Source organism: Anopheles coluzzii, chromosome 2 (genome assembly GCF_943734685.1).
Source record: "Anopheles coluzzii chromosome 2, AcolN3, whole genome shotgun sequence".
Lineage (NCBI taxonomy): Eukaryota > Metazoa > Arthropoda > Insecta > Diptera > Culicidae > Anopheles > Anopheles coluzzii.
In genome coordinates, this window is record NC_064670.1 from 78,168,130 (window position 1) to 78,191,166 (window position 23,037).

A 23,037-nucleotide genomic window follows, 5' to 3' on the forward strand; every position below is an offset into this window, starting at 1 on the left:
GTTCACTGGCAGGGTCTGAGGCCTGCCACCAGGCAGAACGTGTTAATTAGTTTTTCATATAAATTTTAACATAATTGAAAAAAGATTCTGTATCAATACGGTGTATACATAATTTTATTAATTGAAACCATCAACTTAAACAAAATTATCTAAGTCTTAGAGGTGTTTTCCCGAAAACGTGGTATTTGTTTTAAGCTCCCTTCCGAACATATTAACCGCGTCACACCATTGGTGTTAGCATAAGTTATCATATTTATGTCCGTTTTTAGGATACAATTGTGGTGAAAATGTGCAACCCATTCTTTGAAGGTGACTCCTGAGGGTGTCAAAATGTCATTGTTTATTTGTTTGTGATATTTTAATCGCTTTACAACTTTGTGCTTTGCTGCTATTCATCCGTTGTGTTGATCGGCATCCTATATTTCTCATGTTTATGCATATGTATGTTGTGTCAAATTGCGTACGTGGACTGCCACTGAACCTTCTGAACGCGATTTCTACAGATATTTAACCGTTAAGTAATTTTAGGTTCGTCTTCTGTATGGTTCGTTGTTCATTTACAGTCCGAACTCACTGGTTAAACTTCGATTCCCTGCATACTATCGACTATGTGTTTTTTAGTTGGCACGTTTTTTTCACCCAAAAAACTTCTGTAATTTTCCTAGGCAAGAGTGAATGAGAGCCATGAGATGTTAGTTGTATTGATGTATTGTATTGTATTGTTTGAAGTGTCTGTCAACTATCGAGCGTTCAACTATAAAGCATGCTTGCTAAAAATTGTTCATCTGTTTTGATCGTATTCCGTGAAATTAAATAGTGTGAATTTTACGTGTTCCGATAGTTTTGGGATTTTTTAAACATTTTCTTATATGGAAACGGAACTTTCTTTCTTTTTTTGACGGACTAATTTAGAATCCAGTTGGAATTTGCAATGTGTATGTATTATTATTTATTATCTTTATGATCCTTACAGGGTTTTCCAGGAGTTCTCATAGCTGTGGGACACTTAATTGACTCCTTCTTCCGTGAAATGAACTTAATTTAATGGGAATGGGACTCTACAGCACCCTTGTTGGACAATTCCAATAGGAATTTCCAATAGAAGCTGTACACACTAGTGATGGGTAATCCTTTAGTGGAGTCATGGATCAACTCCGACTCCGGTGCGCAAAATATGACTCCAATTCCCGATGATAACCGAATTTGACTTCGGATCAGTCCGGATCAGTCCGGATCAGTCCGGATCAGTTCGGATCAGTTCGGAACAGTCCGTATCAATCCAACCAACACCGTCATCTCCCCTCCCCTCAGAGCGTTGGAGAGACGGGCGGAAGTCCCATCTCGTGAGGAGCGCTACCGCAGGCGTCGGCGAACACCCATAAGCAGTGACGACGGTCGAGTAATCCCACATTTGTTCGAGGCGCCTCGACATGAACGGCGCAGAAGTGATTGCAGTGACCGAGGCGGACGTGGCCTCCCGTTAACTAATGTTAGAGCTCAGAGGAGGATTCTAAGGGAGGCCGAAGTATGGCAGAAAATACGTTCCCCGCATCCTGAGCGGCAATAACGGTAGCATAATAGAAATACGGAAAATAATGATGTGCTAGATGCATTGTCGGCTGGTCTCGTAATACACTCGACAACTCGTACGACTTAACAACATGCACGTCATGGGTTCAAGCCCCAAATGGACCGTGCCGCCATACGTAGGACTGACTATCCTGCTATGGGGGGAAATCTATTAGTCACTGAAAGCCAAGCCCACAAGTGGTACAGGCAGGCCTTTACTGACAACGGTTGTTGAGCCAAAGAAGAAGAAGAAGAACTATATGAAATTCGGCTCAGTATACCTAGTCATTGGAAAGCAACCAACTGTATGCACAATTGATCATTAAACTAAAGTTTTTTAGGGAAATGCTACGTGGCACTCTTGCCCCGTATGGCACACTTGCCCCAAATTCCGCTATAGGTATTTCCCGATATACGCTATTAATGCGGACTGGAGGCAATAGCGTCCCAGTCAGACAAATCGGACTGAATTTACACCTATCTTACCGTTAAATACCGGTAATTTAAGAGTAATTTTATGGTAAATTAGCAGTCGTTAAATTACCCATTTGAGCAGTTTTGATCGATCCTGTTCCTTAATCTATTTTTTTATTTTTTAATATACAAACAATTATAATGATTTTGTTCAGCAAACTCGACTCGAACAGCCGCTTCACCCGGAGAAGGTGATGCACAATTAGCAATAATAAACGCTATTTCTCGGTTGACTTTTACATTTTACAGTTTTGAACACACCGCCAACGTCTTCTTCCACTAAAAGATGACTAAAAGAATTATTTTTTTGTTCTTATCTACATCTTATCACTGACAACAATCGACAAAACTTCGTACCGCTAAATTGCTCTTAAATTACTGTTATGACAGACACAAAACTGCTCGAATGGGTAGATTAACAGAAGGCTGTCTGACTGGGGTATCTCGAATATTAGCGTATGTCGAGTTTCGAGGGTTTCAGTCAAATTATTGCTAATTTTCGTATAATTTTACGTGAAGTGGTAGGTTTTAGCCACTAAATTAGTTATGTGATCTGATTTTACAATTTATAACACATTTATAACAATATATTTCTAACAATTTATACAATTTAAAACTGAAGATTACAATTTTATACCTTTTGAAATGGGTTTTCAAATTCGACCTAAAGGGAATTTACACCTGTTTCCATCTACGTTCGAATCTCGTGCCGTTTGCATCGAATCGCAAACCGCCTGCTTCGAATGACATGCCACTAAGATCGAGTGCGTGCAACCATGGTTGAATCGCGTTCCAGTAGGATTGAATTGCGTTCCACTATGGTAGAATCGTGTGCTACTACGATCGAATCGTGTGCCACTATGGATTTCTGAAAGCAAGAGCATAGTAAACTGTTTGTTTACGTTTGAAAGCTCTTTCTTTTTTTTGCCTGGTGCTAAAATTCTAATAAAAGGTAGTTATTCTCTGATTGAAAGTATAATCCTAGATTTCTACTAATATTCGTGCTTTTTACATGCAGCATTACGAAATGGAACGTGGGGCCATTTAAAAGACATCTAACGAAAACCGCGAACGCATTGTTCGAGCCTATGACCTAGGCACGAATATGAAAGAAATTGCCGAAATGCTGCACTTGAATGATATGGAAAACGGTTTGGACAAGATTTGAACGAATTATTTTTTTTATATGTAGGGGAAGGTAGGTAAAGACGGACACTGCTGGTAAGATGGACACTTCTCATAAATGTATCAAAATGATACACCTGTTTCCATCTACGTTCGAATCTCGTGCCGTTTGCATCGAATCGCAAACCGCCTGCTTCGAATCGCATGCCACTACGATCGAATGCGTGCACCCATGGTTGAATCGCGTGCCAGTACGGTTGAATCGCGTTCCACTATGGTCGAATCATATGCCACTACGATCGAATCGTGTGCCGCTACCATTGGATTTCTGAAAGCAAGAGCATAGTAAACTGTTTGTTTACGTTTGAAAGCTGTTTCCTTCTTCGCCGACGGCATTTCATTTGTAAAATACTAATAAAAGGGATTTATTCTATGATTATAGGTAAACCCCACGAACATTGGTTGAAACCAAGAATTTTACCATCAACAACGAACACCGAATATTAGTTGAACTTAAGGATTTTACCATCAACAAGGGACCACGATATTCGTCGATAACAAGGATTTTACGTGTAATCAGTGAATAACTGCCTTTTATTAGTACTATTTTACAAACGAAATGCCGTCGGCGAAGAAAGATATAGCTTGCAAACGTAAACAAACAGTTTACTATGCTCTTGCTTTCAGAAATGCAATGGTAGCGGCACACAATTCGATCGTAGTGGCATATGATTCGACCATAGTGGAACGCGATTCAACCGTACTGGCACGCGATTCAACCATGGGTGCACGCATTCGATCGTAGTGGCATGCGATTCGAAGCAGGCGGTTTGCGATTCGATGCAAACGGCACGAGATTCAAACGTAGATGGAAACAGGTGTAATTTTCAAAAAAATCAACAATGCAGCATCCTAACTTAATGTTAAACAACACATTTGAGAACATTTTTGGCATATTACACCTGTTTCCATCTACGTTCGAATCTCGTGCCATTTGCATCGAATCGCAAACCGCCTGCTTCGGATCGCATGCCACTATGATTGAATACGTGCAACCATGGTTGAATCGCGTGCCAGTACGGTTGAATCGCGTTCCACTATGGTCGAATCATATGCCACTACGATCGAATCGTGTGCCGCTACCATTGGATTTCTGAAAGCAAGAGCATAGTAAACTATTTGTTTACGTTTTAAGAGCTGTTTCTTTCTTCGCCGACTGCATTTCATGTTTAAAATACTAATAAAAGGGAATTCTCTGATTATAGGTAAATCACTAATATTGGTTTAAACCATGGTCCCTTGTTGATGGTAAAATCCATGGTTTCAACCAATATTCGTCGGGTTTACCTATAATAATTCCTAGCTAGTATAGTTCCTACCTAGTATAATTCCCTTTTATTAGTATTTTAAAAACGAAATGCAGTCGGTGTAGGAAGAAACAGCTTTCAAGCGTAAACAAACAGTTTACTATGCTCTTGCTTTCAGAAATCCAATGGTAGCGGCACACGATTCGATCGTAGTGGCATATGATTCGACCATAGTGGAACGCGATTCAACCGTACTGGCACGCGATTCAACCATGGTTGCACGCATTCAATCGCAGTGGCATGCGATTCAAAGCAGGCGGTTTGCGATTCGATGCAAATGGCACAAGATTCGAACGTAGATGGAAACAGGTGTATTAGTATTTTAAAAACGAAATGCAGTCGGCGAAAAAAGAAACAGCTTTCAAACGTAAACAAACAGTTTACTATGCTCTTGCTTTCAGGAATCCAATGGTAGCGGCACAAGATTCGATCGTAGTGGCATATGATTCGACCATAGTGGAACGCGATTCAACCGTACTGGCACGCGATTCAACCATGGTTACACGCATTCAATCGTAGTGGCGTGCGATTCAAAGCAGGCGGTTTGCGATTCGATGCAAATGGTACGAGATTCGAACGTAGATGGAAACAGGTGTAATACGGGAACACTCCTTTTATCCCAAGGTTTCCACACTGTAAGGTAAACATATACCTAGCCCGTGAACTGTCACATTCTTGTCCCCGTTGTACACAACATAGCTGTTGCTAACAAATTAGTCTCCTCAGGCTGCAAATGTCACATAAAAAGGCGCCTTTCCGCAGTCTTTCGGGCGCCCGTCCGGCTACAAAGAGGCGCCTTTATAACGATGCTTTAGGCAGTATTTGACAGAGTTTGCACACCTCAATGTATATATGGCTTGGTTTTTGTGTGTGTTTCGTGATGATATGTCGCCCTCACACTGTCCAACAAAAAAAAAAAATTAAATAAAAATTAGCTGTCGTATGTTATTGCCTTTCTGAAGTCCCTATGTGCACTCCCCCCTCTGCCCCACGTTTTTGCTCCCTGTACTTCCTGTAGTTGCCCTGCATCACCATTTCGTTCGTTGCTGCTGCCGTGTGATATCGTGTCAAACCGGGTGTGTGTGTGTAGAGTTGTTTCGATGAGCATCTTTTTCATGGAAGGCTTTGTTGGTCCGCATCAGTGTTGAGCTTCTTCCTGTAGAAATAGTTAGCATTTGCATCGCAGAGTTTGTGGTAACAGCTACGGGATCCCAGAGAGAGGCCATCGTTTGTGTGGCAATAAGAATACACACAATACGCGAGCTGCACAATACGCAACATGGAGAAGTAAGTGCGTAAGAAGAATCGAGATGTACAAAACAATAACGCTTTTTTCTTGCATTTTTAACGCAAAACGACCTAAGCTAATTTTGAAAATGATAGATGGGAAGTGTGTTATGGTGGCATCGAAACCACAAAATAATGGCGAGAATTTATGTTTGGTCGCTAACGCATCCTGCAATAGTATTATGAAATGTCATATTAAAAATGCTTTTATACCAGATTCAACAACTAGTGCTGCCAAACCGATTTTGCACGAGCAGTTGCTGCAAGAGCTAAATGCTCCGCTACATTCAGCCACGACTTCGGGTAATTCCAAAACGGCATCTTCTTGTTCCATCCCGGGCATGCCAAACAAGCAAAAACAAGTACAATGTAAGTAAAAGCCAGTAGTTTTAGTAAATTCATAGTTTATCATACTAAACTAGCTCAAAACTGTAATATGGTTGTTTATTTTGTTTAACTTTCAGATAAAGTATCAAGATCGCAATCAATCGAGACTCAAACGATGTCTGTTGTTGATGACAACTCGTGTCTGAATATAATATTTAAAAAAAATGACTGAAATTCAATACGAACAACAACAGACGAATAAAAAGCTAGTAGACATGGAAAAACAGATCAAGCTGAGCGTTCTGAGCTAGATATAGTAGCTGATCGAGTTGCTCCTAGCGTAGGGATTGTACGTGCAACTAGCTTTGAATTTGAGCCTGTTGGTACCTAAGACGAACTAGACGATCTGGAGCTTAAATTAGTAGACAACGATTTTAAAAATAAGATGGAAGCATTTGTGGATGCTCGGCTACCTACAGATAGTGTGGATGCGCGACTTCATGCAAGCATGGATATTCTTTTCAAAAGAGAGTTTGTGGTCAATATCAGTTGGTCTGGTATAGGTCATCCAAACCCAAAAATTCCTTTCAATAATTTTAAAAATATATTAAAATTCTAAAAATATATAGGCACATGTCAGGGACTTATCCCTACGGACCAGAAAATAAAAGAAGTTGTACAAAATAAGTTTAGGCATAGTAAGCAACGGTTAGAATTAGTAGGATTAGTGAAAACTTCGCATCATAGATATAAGAAGTATTAATCAGTTAGGAATAGTTTTAATAATGTCAATACTTATAAATGAACTATTAACGAATTTATGTACGTACTGAAAAAAAAATCGTTTTATTGAATTAAAACACATCATTTTAAAAAACGTGGTTGTTTTGTTTTAATAAACCAATGTATGTATCAAGGGAACAAAACTATTTTCATTTTCCTTAGATAATGGTACTACTACTAATTTACATTTTATATCCTGAAAACCTATTATAATATTTTCTTTTCCTAAATCGTTAATATTTCCGCGATGTATGTTCAAAAATTTAGAATTGAAAGGATAGTTGAAATCATCAATAGTCCTAGTTAGCTTTCTTGCTGTTAAGTCTACGGAAGACTGCTGTATATCTGCATTTACAAATTGACATACGCTACCCGATTTTGTTAAAAACCAAGAATTGCTACCATTATTCTTTATACAAAATCCTTGGCGCACATGAAGTGTAGTAATATTTCCTCTCCTATGAATCGTGGGATATTGTAGTTGTTTAATATATTTATCCGGTTTATAGGCTCCCCATTCCGCTATACGGTTTATTGTTTGTTCTAAACTTTTCGATCCACTTCGCAATGAATGTTTCATATGCTGAAGTTCGTTCTCAAAGTCATAAGAAGATGCTCTTTGTATACTTCAGATGACAAAATTGTAATGTTGCCAAAATACAACATAAAATGATTGTATTGTTGTTCACTCAATGTTCATCTGAGTACAACAACGGATGCGTAAAATAAGAAAGAGTTTAATTCATTGCCTTTCCAATACTTGAGATCACGTAATGAACGGAACTTTCTGTGTATCTCTACAGGTAATTTGATATGCATCAACATTGCTGACATTTTGTTGATTTGTTCAGGAGATAACTTGTGCACCACACCAAATTTTCCACATATCCAGCCCATTAACAAACGTTTTGTAACTCCTAAATCAATTAAATGCAATAAATCTGCAACTATTACTTGTTTTATAAGATCAAATTCGTCTAATAGAGATAATAGAGGAGAATCAAATTTGTGGTGTTTACCATACGAGCGCGACCTAAATCCTTCATTAGTGCGATCAGAAACAGCGATATTGGGAAATGCTACTCTTCCTCGGATACTCCTTCCCTCAGACACACATTTCAAGCAGCCATGTATACCGTTGAAGCTGACAACACCTGCGAAAGAAGAATCATAAAGTTTTAATCACCTAAGTACAGATATGTATAACTGTTTTGTATTACCTTTAATAAACGCCCGAGCTGGAGAATCAGCTATAATTGCGCGCAGTTTTATCTTAACCGTCTTATTATTGATCTGTGCTCCATTTTTCATGAGGAAGTTGATTTCATCAACAAAAGGACGAAGAAAGTGTTCGATGCTTACTGGTTTTGTCGGACCACAATAAATAGCAGCTATCATTACAGGTACTTCTGGCATTTCATGAATGTTGAAAAGTATGGGCCAAAATTGAAGGTTGCTACTTTTGAATAGTGGTAATCCGTCGATCGATACGTTTATCAAAAGCGTAGAATCGGAATGAAGGCTTAGATTGCTTTAAATAATCAAACCGTATGTATGAATATAAAGAAAATTTATAACGATTACGCGAGATCAATTACCTTAGTTCGTTGAAACATTTTTGAATACCGTGATACCAATATTGTCCTCCTTCAACTGTTGTTATCTCCGCAGAAGGGTTTCGGTTGATCTTCAACAGAGTCCTTGCATCTTTTGGCAGCTTACAATTACTTGTTTTTCTAACAATATCCATCACTTCCTCGATTGACTCATACGTTTGATTTCTCGATATGGCCCAGCGACGTAAAGCATCATGCACTGAAAATGCTTCGTTGTATTGTTCCAATGCTTCCTCTTCATCTGAACTTTCCATGAGATAATCGATGACATGATCATCACTATCATTTTCCTCATCATGCGCACATTCCAGCGCTCCAATTTCATCACCGTCCTGGATATCTTGAACGTTCGCAGGTCCATCATCCGGTATGATATAGTCATCAGCGTTTTCCACGAGTTCTACAGCTACAATGTAGTAACAATAATCGATAAGTAAAAAGTAAAAGCAATCAGTAAAATTTATATCATACCATTCGTACTTCCACTTGAAATAGGTTCTTCATCCTGTTCTGTTTTAACCAGACGATCACGATTCCGATACAGATGCGAGTTGTATCGAATGCGCTTGGCGAAAGACTCCTCCATTCTATGTTATTTATTAAAACAAAAAATATCAGTAACACATGAATTATCACTGAAATCACGCCTTAAATATACACTTTTGATGCTCAAGACCTTTTCTGATGGCTTCTCTGATGTTTTGATTTGAGCGATTTGAGCGACTGACAACCAAAACAACAACAACATTCGAACCAAGCTACCAACATCAATAATATCAATGACATTTGGGTCAAAAGATGAAAAATGATGAAAAACAGTTCTTGTTCAGATTTAATGCATTTGTTGTAAAATAATCGATGTCCAATATATTTTTCACGAAGATTTATATTCAATAATAAGAGTAAAATGCTTAAAAAGCAAGTTAACTCGCCAACCCAGTATTATAAATACACAAAATGTAGCCTTTCGGGCTGTCTTTTGCAGCCTGGGTCTTTATTCCGCCAGTTCGTTTATGATAATGTCAGACTTTGCCCGCTGCGCAAAACGATCGAAAACTTCTCAAACTCAAACTGCAAACATATTTCACAGCCCATATTGGCAGTGTGCTTGTGAGTTTGTGTTTCGTTAAATTTTATTTTTCCAACACACAACACAAACAAACGGATGTCATAATACAAATCTTCCGATTTTGACAACTTGTCTTTACAATTTGTGTTTCATAATCGGGCCTCATGGCTGTGAAATATTTCGCATTCAAACTTCATACCTTGCTACGACATCATACCTTGCTGCACCGTGGCCAAAACACATATCTAGAGGTGCACTACCAAGCGCACTACCTCTAAAAACAATTGGCGATTTTCCGCATCCGGCCCGTGACGGTCTACAACAATGGAAGAGCCGTAGATGCTGTAGCTATCCTGGACGAGAGATCATCGGTTTCCCTATTGGAAGCGGTCCAGGCTCTACAATTGGGCCTCGACGAAAAGGCAGATCCATTGGAGCTTTGTTGGACGTCCAACATGACCCGGAAAGAAGAAACGTCTCATCGCGTGAGCTTCCAGATATCAGCGAAGGGGGTAGGGCGGTGGCGCTACAACATAGCGGCCGCCTACACTATAAACAAGCTAAGTCTCCCGTCTTCTTCTTCTTCTATTTGGCGTAACGTCCTACGCGGACATGCCGGCCAACACAGGGTTTCGACACTTAATTCATTACCACGTAGCCGGATAGTCAATCCTTGCTACGAGGAGACGGTCCATTCTAGGCTTGAACCCATGACGGGCATATTATTGAGTCGTTCGAGTTAACGACTGTACCACGGGACCGCCCTTAGTCTTCCGTCTAATAACTTTAATTACGACATACTGATAAGTACTTTTACTCATCTACATCACTTTCCGACAACGTCGCTGGAGACGGCAAGACCCACCCTGCTGATCGGACTCAGTGATGTGAACCTAATACGGTCACTGGAGACACGGTTCGGACAGCCGGACGAACCCTTCGCTGTGAAAAGCACACTATGATGGCCCAAACGCTATGAATTCACTCACGGAACACTGAAGCGTTTGAACGTGTTTCTGCGTTACTCCTGTGTGCTGTCTGTTTTTGGTGTGATTTTTGTATGAAACCGTTCGTGTTTGAGTTTTGTGAAGCTGTTCCTGTCGCAAGTTTGCTGTGTTGCTGTGTTGAGGCGTTTTGTTCCTGCATCGTATGAGAATTTCTACGAGAACGCGTTCCTGAATTGTATTTCTATGTGATTTCTATTTCATCGACGATGAAAAATTCTAGCAATTTTAAACGACTCTGGTTAATTTTTAACGACTAATAATTTTAAACCATTTCTTTCGCGATGCCGGCTATGGGCTGTGAAATATGTTTGCAGTTTGAGTTTGAGAAGTTTTCGATTGCTTTGCGCAGCGGGGTATTAAGCAGGGTCAATAACACTGAACCGCAGTCGTCGATGAAATAGAAATCACATAGAAATACAATTCAGGAACGCGTTCTCGTAGAAATTCTCATACGATGCAGGAACAAAACGCCTCAACACAGCAACACAGCAAACTTGCGACAGCAACAGCTTCACAAAACTCAAACACGAACGGTTTCATACAAAAATCACACCAAAAACAGACAGCACACAGGAGTAACGCAGAAACACGTTCAAACGCTTCAGTGTTCCGTGAGTGAATTCATAGCGTTTGGGCCATCATAGTGTGCTTTTCACAGCGAAGGGTTCGTCCGGCTGTCCGAACCGTGTCTCCAGTGACCGTATTAGGTTCACATCACTGAGTCCGATCAGCAGGGTGGGTCTTGCCGTCTCCAGCGACGTTGTCGGAAAGTGATGTAGATGAGTAAAAGTACTTATCAGTATGTCGTAATTAAAGTTATTAGACGGAAGACTAAGGGCGGTCCCGTGGTACAGTCGTTAACTCGAACGACTCAATAATATGCCCGTCATGGGTTCAAGCCTAGAATGGACCGTCTCCTCGTAGCAAGGATCGACTATCCGGCTACATGGTAATGAATTAAGTGTCGAAACCCTGTGTTGGCCGGCATGTCCGCGTAGGACGTTACGCCAAATAGAAGAAGAAGAAGACGGGAGACTTAGCTTGTTTATAGTGTAGGCGGCCGCTATGTTGTAGCGCCACCGCCCTACCCCCTTCGCTGATATCTGGAAGCTCACGCGATGAGACGTTTCTTCTTTCCGGGTCATGTTGGACGTCCAACAAAGCTCCAATGGATCTGCCTTTTCGTCGAGGCCCAATTGTAGAGCCTGGACCGCTTCCAATAGGGAAACCGATGATCTCTCGTCCAGGATAGCTACAGCATCTACGGCTCTTCCATTGTTGTAGACCGTCACGGGCCGGATGCGGAAAATCGCCGATTGTTTTTAGAGGTTGTGCGCTTGGTAGTGCACCTCTAGATATGTGTTTTGGCCACGGTGCAGCAAGGTATGAAGTTTGAATGCGAAATATTTCACAGCCATGAGGCCCGATTATGAAACACAAATTGTAAAGACAAGTTGTCAAAATCGGAAGATTTGTATTATGACATCCGTTTGTTTGTGTTGTGTGTTGGAAAAATAAAATTTAACGAAACACAAACTCACAAGCACACTGCCAAGATATGTATTATGAAACACAAACGGAAATCCAAAACTGTCAAACAGCTTTCCGTCAGCTTTTTGTCACGGAAAGGCGCCAATCTCAGATTGTTTATTGTTATGTTGTGTCGGTCAGAGTTGTTGCATTTGCTTTCACGACAAAATGTAAGTATTTTATTTCAGAAATAATCAAATTTGATCATTTTAAACAAAAACATGTGTACCGCCATATCCATACCAATGGCGATATGCTGGACCCGACAGACAAAGAGAGCGAAATTTACAGGCGAGGGGCATGTAGAAACAGGGGGAAGGGGTTCGGTCGATTTTGTATTGGCCGCCATAGTCGAGCGGAAGCGATTTTTTTCCGAATTGAGAGTGAGCGCGCGCAGCGCTCTCTCGCATGCCTTCAAATTACACGGGGCGCTCTCGCGATACAAAACAGCTGATCAGCTGATACCCCCTCCCTCCCGTTTTTTTCCTCTCGCGCTGCGCTGGATGCGCGGATCAGCTGTTCTTGCTCTCTCGCGTTTCTTTCGGTTTGCGCTGCGCTGTTGCCGCACTTGCGCGCTGCGCTGAACACCCCCTCCCCCTCGTTTCTTTCGTTGCGCGTTGTGCGCTGTGCGCTTTCGTTCACTTTGATTTGCTGCGTAATAAAATCGCATGCATCGAAATAAATTTAATTACATCAAACTCGTTTGATATTTTAACACTTTATTGAAACTTAAGGCACAGTTCCACACATCGCTAACCACAATCTTGCCACAAAACCACACATATTTTTTATTATAAATAATTTAAAAAAATCGTCACTTCAAGCACCCGCTTTACTGCCTGTATGTTGTTCATGTTGAATACTGTAAAAAAAGCATTGAAATAAAGCAACATAATTTACATATTCATGTTGAATTATGAAAGATTAACGCTGCTTTATTTCAATGTGCACAACACTTCAACACTTGAAAATACGACCGAGGCCGTAATAATGTGAATTGAAATAAATAACATTTCAACACTTCACTTCAAATTACATCGAGCGCCCGGGACTTAGGCTAAAACGCGCGCGGCCTAACACTGCGAAGGCTTGAACTGTACTGACGATTTTGTGTGGTAGCAAGAAAGGGAACGCACGAGGAACACTCGCTGCACTAGTGCGAGCGAGACACCGACACCAGCAAGCCGCTGCGAGAAAACCAAACTGAGCGCGCTGGCTGAAAGTGAACGCACACATTCACACATGTGTGATTGTGTGAGTGCGAAAACTGTGTAGAAAGCAAAAAACGCTCTCGCCGCCGCGTAATTCCGCGTATTTCCAACCGTCTCCCCCTGCTTCTACATGCCCCTCGCCTGAAAGACGCACACTTTTACATTCTCTTTGCTAGTAGGGGAGATATTGGTAACGTGCTGCTGTTTCGGCTTAAGAAGCTGCTGGTATTTCCTTCCTCTGCTGTTGTTCGATTGTAGTCGAAAGATGAAGGGCTCGCGCACCCGGTTTGCGTTCAACAGCAATGGATTCCAGCAACTTCTTCAGTGAGTGACTGCTTCAACAACCAACAGCATAAGCAAATGTTATTAACACATCTAATACTGCATACACTTTTAGGAATAACAAAAACGCCCGCACAACCAGAATGCAGTACCAAAAAATGGTCGACAAGTTGGAAGATGTCCCCGACATCGCTAGAGGGATGTTCAAGGGTGACCACACCGCTTTTTGGGAAGCGATGGCCGAGCATCTTAACGCCCTTGGACCGCCAATTCGAACGGGTGCAACGTGGAAGCGGGTAAGATTAAAAGAGCAACAATATTTATATACATTTTGCTTTTAATTTTCGATGTCTGGTTTTACAGGTATGGTTCGATTATAAATGTGCGGTCAAAAAAAAAAATCTGCGATTTAATAAAGCTACTGGTGGCGGGCCGTTCCATCAACGGCCCTTAAACGACGTGGAGGAACGATTTGCTGACTTGACCAACTTAAAGGCCACAATAGAAGGCAACTCTAGCCATTCTTTCGGCGATCAGCTTTGCACGATGGACAGCAACAACAACAATTACAACCAATTGTTGGCGATTAACAATAACGAGCCAAACATAGAACACGAGCAGCCAAATAGTGAGATGGCAAATAACGAGCAGCAAAACCCGGTGGTAACCAAAGCTCGACAGAAACGAAGCCGGAAGCGCAGAAACACCGTAGCGGTGTTGCGCCAAAACGAAGAGCTGCTACAGCTCTTGAAGCGCAACATAGGGGCGCAAAAAGAATCTACCGCCGCTCTAACGAAGGTAGCTGGCGCAATAGAGAATGCAACAGCAGCGCTGAAAGAGGCTATGGAACGCCTGACAATTGGTTAAAAAAAATTCATTATCTTTAAGTTTTTAGTCGTTAGTTTATGTTTAATTTTATTGATCAGCTGAACTGTGATGCATTTTGTGAACTTTTGTGATGAATAAAAAATAAAAACTTGAACTCAATCGCTAACTTAGTTGCGTTGCCTTTTATTCATCTGAGCTTAGATCGTCCAATCCATACGCAATACATATGTTGTGTAAGATGCAACATACGTTCGTTATTTGAGTTGCTTTTAACGGAGTGTAGTGCAACTCTCGAGCACCTAACAAACACCTAAATCTATTTTTAGCAACCCGATCGCACGCTCCACTATTTCTCTACCTAAAGAATGGTTTTTATTAAAGGCAGCTTCTGTTGTGTTTGGAGTAGGATTACGTTTTGGTGTTATTAACCATGGTTTTGACGGGTATCCAGAATCACCAGTGAGAATTTAAACGATTATTTACATAAACAAATACCCATAGGATGCTTTAATGTATTACCTAGTAGCTTGAATGCAGTTTCTCCGCTTCGATGTTTTGTTTCGAAAAAGTTGTCCATTCCACTTACATTCCAAATATGTGAATCGTGATTGACTCCTCCGAATTTGGCATTCACATACCGAAGTTTCATGAGATGGTCGCAAATCTACCGGTACGAAGAAAAATAATATTGAAGTTTACAACATAAGACAAAAAAACTGAAAGCTTTACTTACAATCATCGCGTTTATGCTGTAATAGTCCTTCCGGTTATAATGCTAATCGTAATCGTCCACTGGTGCAATAATTTTTATGTGTGTTTCATCAACACACATCACCAGAAATTGAGAAGAAGTATCGTCGTGCATCTTGTTGCTCATTTGGTTCCATCGCTAAAGAGATCCATTTGTTCCCAAGAGTTTCTTCGATTACGTTCAAGCACTTTGCAAAGGCTACCGAGAAAGTAGGTTGGGCAATAGTTATTTTGTAATCATTACCTGTTCCATTTTGGTAGCTGCCTTCAGCTAGAAATCGCAGAGCAGCAGCCAAAATTTCATTTGGCTTAAACCCCTTTCCCTTAACCGGTGGGAACTTGGGCTCGATCTCCGCCAGAATGTCAAGGAAAATTTCCTTCGATTCACGAAAATTTTTCTTAAATCTGAAAAGAACACATATGTTTAACACGGTTTGCACAAATGAGCCGCATGCTTAACTCACGCTTGGTTAGAAAGCTCTAACGGGTCGAAAACACTTCGAAGCAGTCGGCGCTGTTTTGCCAGATCTACCGTTGTTTCTTCTTCACTGCTGTTATCGTCACTTACGAAGTGGGAGAAAATCATTTCGATTTTTAAAACAAGGATTGTTGTTAGCTTGCGAAACGTATGTATCTTAATTAAACTTGTTTACTTTTTTTTACGTTTACGTAGGCGTGTTGTACAGATAGGTGAACGCACGTTTGAAGTCGTCCCAGAATTCACCTATCTTGGGTCAAAGGTCAGCAACGACAATAGCATGGAAGCTGAGTTGCGTGCAAGGATGCTGCCTGCCAACCGGTCATTCTACAGCCTGAAAATGCAGTTCACCTCAAAGAACCTGTCACGACGGACGAAGCTGGGAATATATAGTACCTATATAGTACCAGTACTCACATACGCCTCTGAGACATGGACACTGTCCAAATCTGACGAAACCCTCTTAGCCCCGTTCGAGAGCAAGATGCTCAGAAGGATACTTGGCCCCGTATGTGTGTGTAGGGATTCAGATGGGATCGGAATCAAACTAATCGAAAGCGATCTAAATTGCAGCTTATCTAGAGCTAAACTTATCTAGAGCGAACATAGATGTAATTAGAGTTAAGTTAGGAAGTAAGAAAGAATAAACGGTCTCTTTGATCGACAAACCACCGAGTAGTACGGTTGACTGTGTGAAGCTCCCATATGTGGAAGGACAATGGAGGAGACGCTATAATGACGGGCTATACGAGATGTACGGCGACCTCACTGTCGTACAGCGTATCAAGCTCGCCAGGCTCCGGTGGGCTGGCCATGTTATACGCATGGAAACGGACGACCCAGCCCGTAAAGTCTTTTTAAGCCGTCCACAAGGACAGAGGAGGCGTGGTAGGCCCAAATTGAGGTGGCAAGATGGCGTGGAGGCGTCCGCCATTAAGGCCGGGATAACGGACTGGCAGACGAAGGCGCGAGACCGTGAGCGGTTTCGGACACTCCTGAGGCAGGCCAAGACCGCAAAGCGGTTGTAGCGCCGGATAACTGAACTTCCCCAACTGTCTATTTTTTCATCACCCCTATATGAATGATAACTGTTAAAGTCTCCTTCAATTATCTTCTTTTTGCCGAAATTTGTTATTTTTTTTATCGTTTCTTCAAATTCACACGTTGTTACTTTCTTCGAGGCATTGAAATTATATTAATATTCAACTCGGTTAGTTTTATTCCGGTTAACTGTATAAATTTGCAGCTTTATAGTTCTGGTATTCTTTTAAATATGATTTTTTTCAATAATAATGCATTTTTTGCCATAACCATCCTCTCTATCTTGTCTTAATTTGAATTAATTAATTGAATCCATGCAGACATGCTATTGAAAAATTTCCCTTTATTAAGAATTCTCTAAGTTCATTCTTGCAATTTCGTAAGCTTTGTTCATTATTTTGGGAAAAGTTTTATATTTCCATTTTCTTTTTATTAGCGAGTGTTATTTTTTAATGTTTATCTGTCTGTTTGTTTGATATTTTGCTTTATTTCTGTTTTACTTTTATTTGGAAGCCAATGAGAATTGATTTCGTCGCTCATAAAAGCTGCTATTTCCTCCTCGCTGGTTTCTATTTCTATGATATCTATTTCAGTAGTTTTGTGCAATTATTTTGTGCTACTTATTATTCTGCTTGTCTGTGAATGTGGGAGTTATGTTCTGCATATTTGTGTTGTGTTCGTTTTCCATTGTTTTTGGTGGAGGTATATCTTTTGTGTTTGGTTGGTTGTTAATCATTTGTGCGAACATTTTATTTATGTAATTTCTGGGTACCGCTGGTACTAGCGCTCTTCTCATTTCTCTCGCTTCTTTCATAGTTAATCTATTTTTTGTTTGGATGTTTTATATTTTGACCTCTAAGTATACTGGACAATTTTTTCCAATGTGCTTTGGCTTTCTTCACATTCAATGCACCGTTCGACTCCATTGCAGTTTTCATGGTATTCCTCGGCGCATTTTGCGCATTTCTTTGTTCCCCGGCAGTTATCTTTTTTATTTCCTAACGGAAGGCATGTCATACACCCCATCGGTTTCGGATAGTATTGTTCTACCAACACATCGTAGTAATATCCAACGTCCACACGTCTCGGTATTACTTTTTTGTTGAACGTTAGTATTGCTGTTCTTGTGTTAACGTATTTGCCGTCCTTATCTTTTCGATTGACGATGTAAGCCTCCTTTACTTTGACTTCCTTTAGTCCCTCTACAAGCTCCTGTTCTGTCGTCGCTATTCCTATGTATTGAGGGTTTCATGCTCGTAAACCATTGTATTGCCTAGGTTTAGGTTGTATTTCGCTAGTTTATCAGCCTGGCGTTTGCTTTTCACTAATACTAATAGACGGCCGTCTCTCTTTTTTTTTTAAGTCGATCTTCTAATGCGGCTTCCAAACGCTTCTGTATGAGGCTTTTGTCTTTGACTGGGTTTTCCTTTGTGCCTTCGATGACCATAAAGACTTCCTCCTCTGTTAATATATCACACAAGTCTACTCTTTCTCCTCTGAACTTTCTTTTCTTTTGTTTTTTTTTTTGGTGATATTACTGAGCTTATGTATCTAGTACGCCATCTGTCGGGTAAAGTAGGTCAAAGATCTAGCTGATCTTGACAGATAGATGTTTACAAATAACTATACTGTTTAGAACGTATGTGGTATATATCGTGCCAACAGAAACATTAAATCAAAAACCGGTGGCCAAATACAAACAAGCAAAGAAAATATTAGAAATGGTTGCAGATTACTACATAATAGAGATTAATAAATAAATATCACATATGGTAGCCTTCAGAATAAAAAAAATGTAGTCTGTTTACTGGATAAAATACAAGGAAAATCTATATTTGCGACTACCAACAATTTCATTATACTAACAAACAAATGAATAAATAAATTAATAAATAAATTTGTAAACGTAGCTAAATTCTCACTTCACACTTTTCATACAGAAAAAAAGTTTGGCTTCTTCAGTTTTCAAGCGGCAATTGAACTGGTTTATTTTTACCATTTGACATCACAACTTTCATCGGGTTGCATCACCTCGCTTCACTCTCAACTGTCAGAGGTTGACGTTTGGGCCCCTAATTTATAAACTCATTAATTATTCAATTCATTAATCAACAAATAAATAGATACAAAAATAATTTACATAAACCAACTATTTAGTGAATAGTTTAATAAATACAGTCATTATCCGATATACGCTATCGTATGGGACCGAGCACAATAGCGTATCTCGAGTTTTCGCGAATAGCGGATTCCTGTTGAAAAATAGTTTACACTACTGGTTCGAGGGTTGAAAAATATCGCCACAGAGTTTAGCATTAAAGTGTTTTGTTGTTAAACAGATATCTTTTGCAAAAATTCAATGCAAAATGCTTTAAGAACATTAAGGAAATTCAATAAGAGCATAAACTATTTCAAGAATTAAAATATTTGCAAAAAACATATGGAACTGTCAAATTTAGAGGAATCGCGTACTGCGAATTCGCGTATATCGAGTATCGCGTACTGCGTATAATTGCTGTAATTAAATAAATATTATCGGCACAAACACAACAAAAATAAAACAAATTAATGAAATGTCTCTGTTGAAAACGGTGTGGATTTTTTTTTTAGATAACACTTATTTTTTATTGTGATGATGGTGATTCAAAAAATTAGTCCACTGTTACAGATTTCCGTTTTCAACTAAAAGGGCGAGTGCAGGCGCATCGTACCTTTTTATCGCCAAACTTATCGTTTTCCCTCTCTTTCCTCTCGCTCGCTTGACTTCCCTCATACTCTTTCTTCATCTTTCCATTTCTTCTCTCGCGCTGTGACCTGGCAAATTGTTGGGCACTCACGAGTTTCCAACAGTCTCATTGATTGATTTTCATGAGAATAGGTAATGTACAGACTAGTTCAATATTTTTCTCTTTTTTTTGCTTTTTTCATGTTGATTTAGATGTTTTCGCTTGCTTTTCATGAGATTTTCGGTGCTACTTTTTAAATTAAGAAAGTGCATTCTAACAATCATAGGAAGATGAGGGCCTCGCTCTGAACTCCCTCGTCACAACGGGTTCGGTCGTTGCACGATCCCGGATCCTTGCCGATCACACATACATTGAGTATGTTCCACCTTCTTCTTCCCTTAGTCCCGACCCTACAAACCCTTTTTCCATCCAATCCTTCAGTCCCAGCGAATCGTTTCAGTCCCAGCCATCCTCCAACCTAAACCTAGCCGTTTCTAACGCATATGAGTCGATAGAACTACCTTCCCGTGATCGCTCTCTCGAGTATATTTGTGTGCGCGTCGCCTGCAATAACGCACATCTGTACGTCATGGCAGTATACATTCCACCGTAGCTTAGCTCCGAGATATCGACTCTTCGCTCTCTACATGATTGTATCAGCGGCTTCACTCTCACACTGAAGCCTTCGGATCAGCTGTTTGTTATTGGCGATTTCCATCAGCCTAGCAAAAGCTGGTCCACAGCACCTCGTTTTTAACCTGTCCGCGAACGTTTATACAATAAAAGTGCTCGCGACCGCTGTACGAGATGAATCCCGAAGGAAGTGCCCCAATCGCGCCGAAGACGACTCCCCACGCGCCACCGGCACACGTCAAAGCGGAGCACGAGGAAAGGCATGTGGTTTCAAAAATCAGTTTTCCTAATTTCGATGTGGATGATGTGGACACATGGTTCCTCTGCCTGGAAGCGGCTTTCAACGTCAACGACGTAAAATCGGACAAGCAGAAATTCAATACGGTCATCGTGGCGCTCGGCAACCGAGCCAAATACGTTTACACTGCCATTGCAAAGTGTAACAAAATTGAGAAGAACGATCGTTACATCACGATGAAAAACGCCGTACTGGAGTATTTTCAACCCTCGGAAAACCAGCGGCTAACCAACCTCCTTTCCGGTGTTTCGCTGGGCGACTACAAGCCCAGCATGCTGCTCTCCGAGATGCGAAGATTGGGCGGAGAAGGATGCTCCGACAGCGTCCTTCTTAACATCTGGCTTCGTGCACTACCCAACACAATGCGGTCCATCATTTCCGCCTTGCCCACCGCTACACTCGACGACGCATCGTGGCTGACAAAATCATGGAGGCGCCACGCACGGAGATTGCACCTGTACGAAGAGAGACCTCCCACACGCATCACACACCGAGAACATCATCGGATATCGCAGCACTCGAAGAACGGATCGAGCAACTCTCCCGGAGACTGGACGAAGTTCTCTCGGTCGATCGACGCGCAGCTCATCACACAACCCGTTCCCGCTACACATCAAGGTCAAGGGACAGGAGAGGACAACGACCTACGCACTCATCACGTGATCATTGGAAGCCGTCCTCGTCACGCAGATGGATTTGCTGGTATCAGTACCGGCACGGAGCGAAAGCGGATAAATGCGAGAAGGAGAAGGAAGGCGACAGCACCATCCAGTGCATTTTTTTTTCGAAGAAGGCATACCGGTTCACGTCAGGAACAAACCGTAAGTAGTGACACCCGCAAACGCGTAACATTTTCTTTCGAGACACTATGTAAACCGAAAAAACCGCTCAACACAAATAATAGTAACACATTTATTATTAAGAAGAAAGGTTACACTAATCACTTCCCCGGTAACACTCCGAATCATACACTCCCTGAAGCGCCCGTACATATTCAACGAATTCACTTAGTGGACAATAGTTCGTACAATCGATACATGATCGATACAGGCGCCGAAATATCGGTTATTCCCCCTACTATGCGTGAACGGTTACACGCAAGCAAACGCACACTATTCGCCGCGAATAACACTACGATAGCAACTTTCGGCACAAAACGTTTAACTGTTGACCTTGGGTTAGCACGAAAGTTCACGTGAGAGTTTGTAATCGCCGATGTGGGCAGCCCAATCATCGGTGCAGATTTTCTCGGCCATTTTGATTTGCTCGTCGACGTGAAAAGAAAGAGATTAGTAGACAATAGAACGAAAAGCGAGATTCTCAACATAAATGCAGCTGATACACCTACCATTAAAGCTTTCTCGACCCAAAATCCATTCGTCCCAATATTGCATGAGTACAGCGATATCACCAAGCTAAACCAGTTGAAAAAACCTTGCCACAAGGTCGAGCATCAGATTTTAACAACGGGCTCACCAGTATTCAGTCGCCCGCGCAGGTTGCCTTTTGACAAATTGAAGGAGGCTAAGGCTGAGTGGTAAAAACCCAATACCGCGCTGTAAATAAACCAGTGACAGTTCGAACATGCATGCGACCTGGGCACTGTGGGCCGCTCCACACTCTTTGTGTCAGTTTCAATTGGTGTTGTTTTCATTTATGGCGGTTTGTTTACATTTCGTTGCGGTTATCATCAGGTTTCCGTGGTTCGATATTCGGTCGAGCTTTCTTTTCGTCAACCTCATCGTGACGATCGTGGTGCTCGGTGGACTGTTGGCAACGATCGAAAAGCATCTCCCCACTGCCATCCGGCAGACGTTTGCTGCCCTCTGGTCGGTGGCCGGATTTGCCGTCATGATGTAGCCAGCGCGGGACTACGTAATCGCCTTCCTCGATACGTTGGCAACCAACAAGCATATGGTGCGCACCACACCTACCGAGACGATGGTTGCCATGACGCTGATCACGCTGCAGTGTTTGCGCCGGTTCCACAAGACCTGGTTCGTGCAGGTGTTCTCGAGCAAGCTGAAAATCACCCACCAGTGGTACGTGGAACACTTTCACAACTATCCGAAGCAAGCTCGTCAGGAAAGCACTCGTCCCGTTCGTTCTGTGAGATCGACGGTGAGGGTGCGGATAATATCGTTCTGGTTGTTGGGCTTTTTTGAGGATCGAAAAAATGGTATGGTTTGTGTCCGGCTTTTTTTTAGGTTGCTGGTTCCCGGCTGATGGGATTCAGCTGGTTTTCCTGGATCGTCTGTGAATGCCTTGTTCCACGGACTGGTCGTCGATGCACTCGAAGTGCACCGCATTGACGAGCGGCAGTAGCAGGATTCAATCGGCACGGCCGAGCTGGCAGCGAAGCCGTTTCTCGGTGAGCCATTCACGCCGAATGAAGGCGGTCAAGAGCCGGCTGCATACGTTCGATTCGTTCGATTCGATATTCGTTACGCGCACGATTAAACTGTGTAACGATGCCGAGTGTGTCCGGCCATCGCGACTAGCAGCACAGCGGAAGTTAAGTTGCGTCGTCTATTGTGGTGCGATGCGCTGTATGTTCCGGGTGTGCGATTGAGCTTCATGTTTGTTTCTTTTTTGTTCACAGACACCTTTTCATCAACAACTGGCATGACTATCGG

The 23,037-nt window shown here is 41.6% G+C and overlaps 1 long non-coding RNA gene across 1 annotated transcript; it reads right to left on the minus strand.

Annotated features, from left to right (window-relative positions):
- Nucleotides 1–12,833: 12,833 nt before the first annotated feature.
- Nucleotides 12,834–13,543, minus strand: LOC125906585 (uncharacterized). The gene is made up of 2 exons (XR_007451946.1): nucleotides 13,191–13,543; nucleotides 12,834–13,016 (listed from the first exon to the last, which is right to left on the minus strand). It is a non-coding gene; the product is annotated as an uncharacterized LOC125906585 (long non-coding RNA).
- Between the last annotated feature and the right edge of the window lie 9,494 nt (nucleotides 13,544–23,037).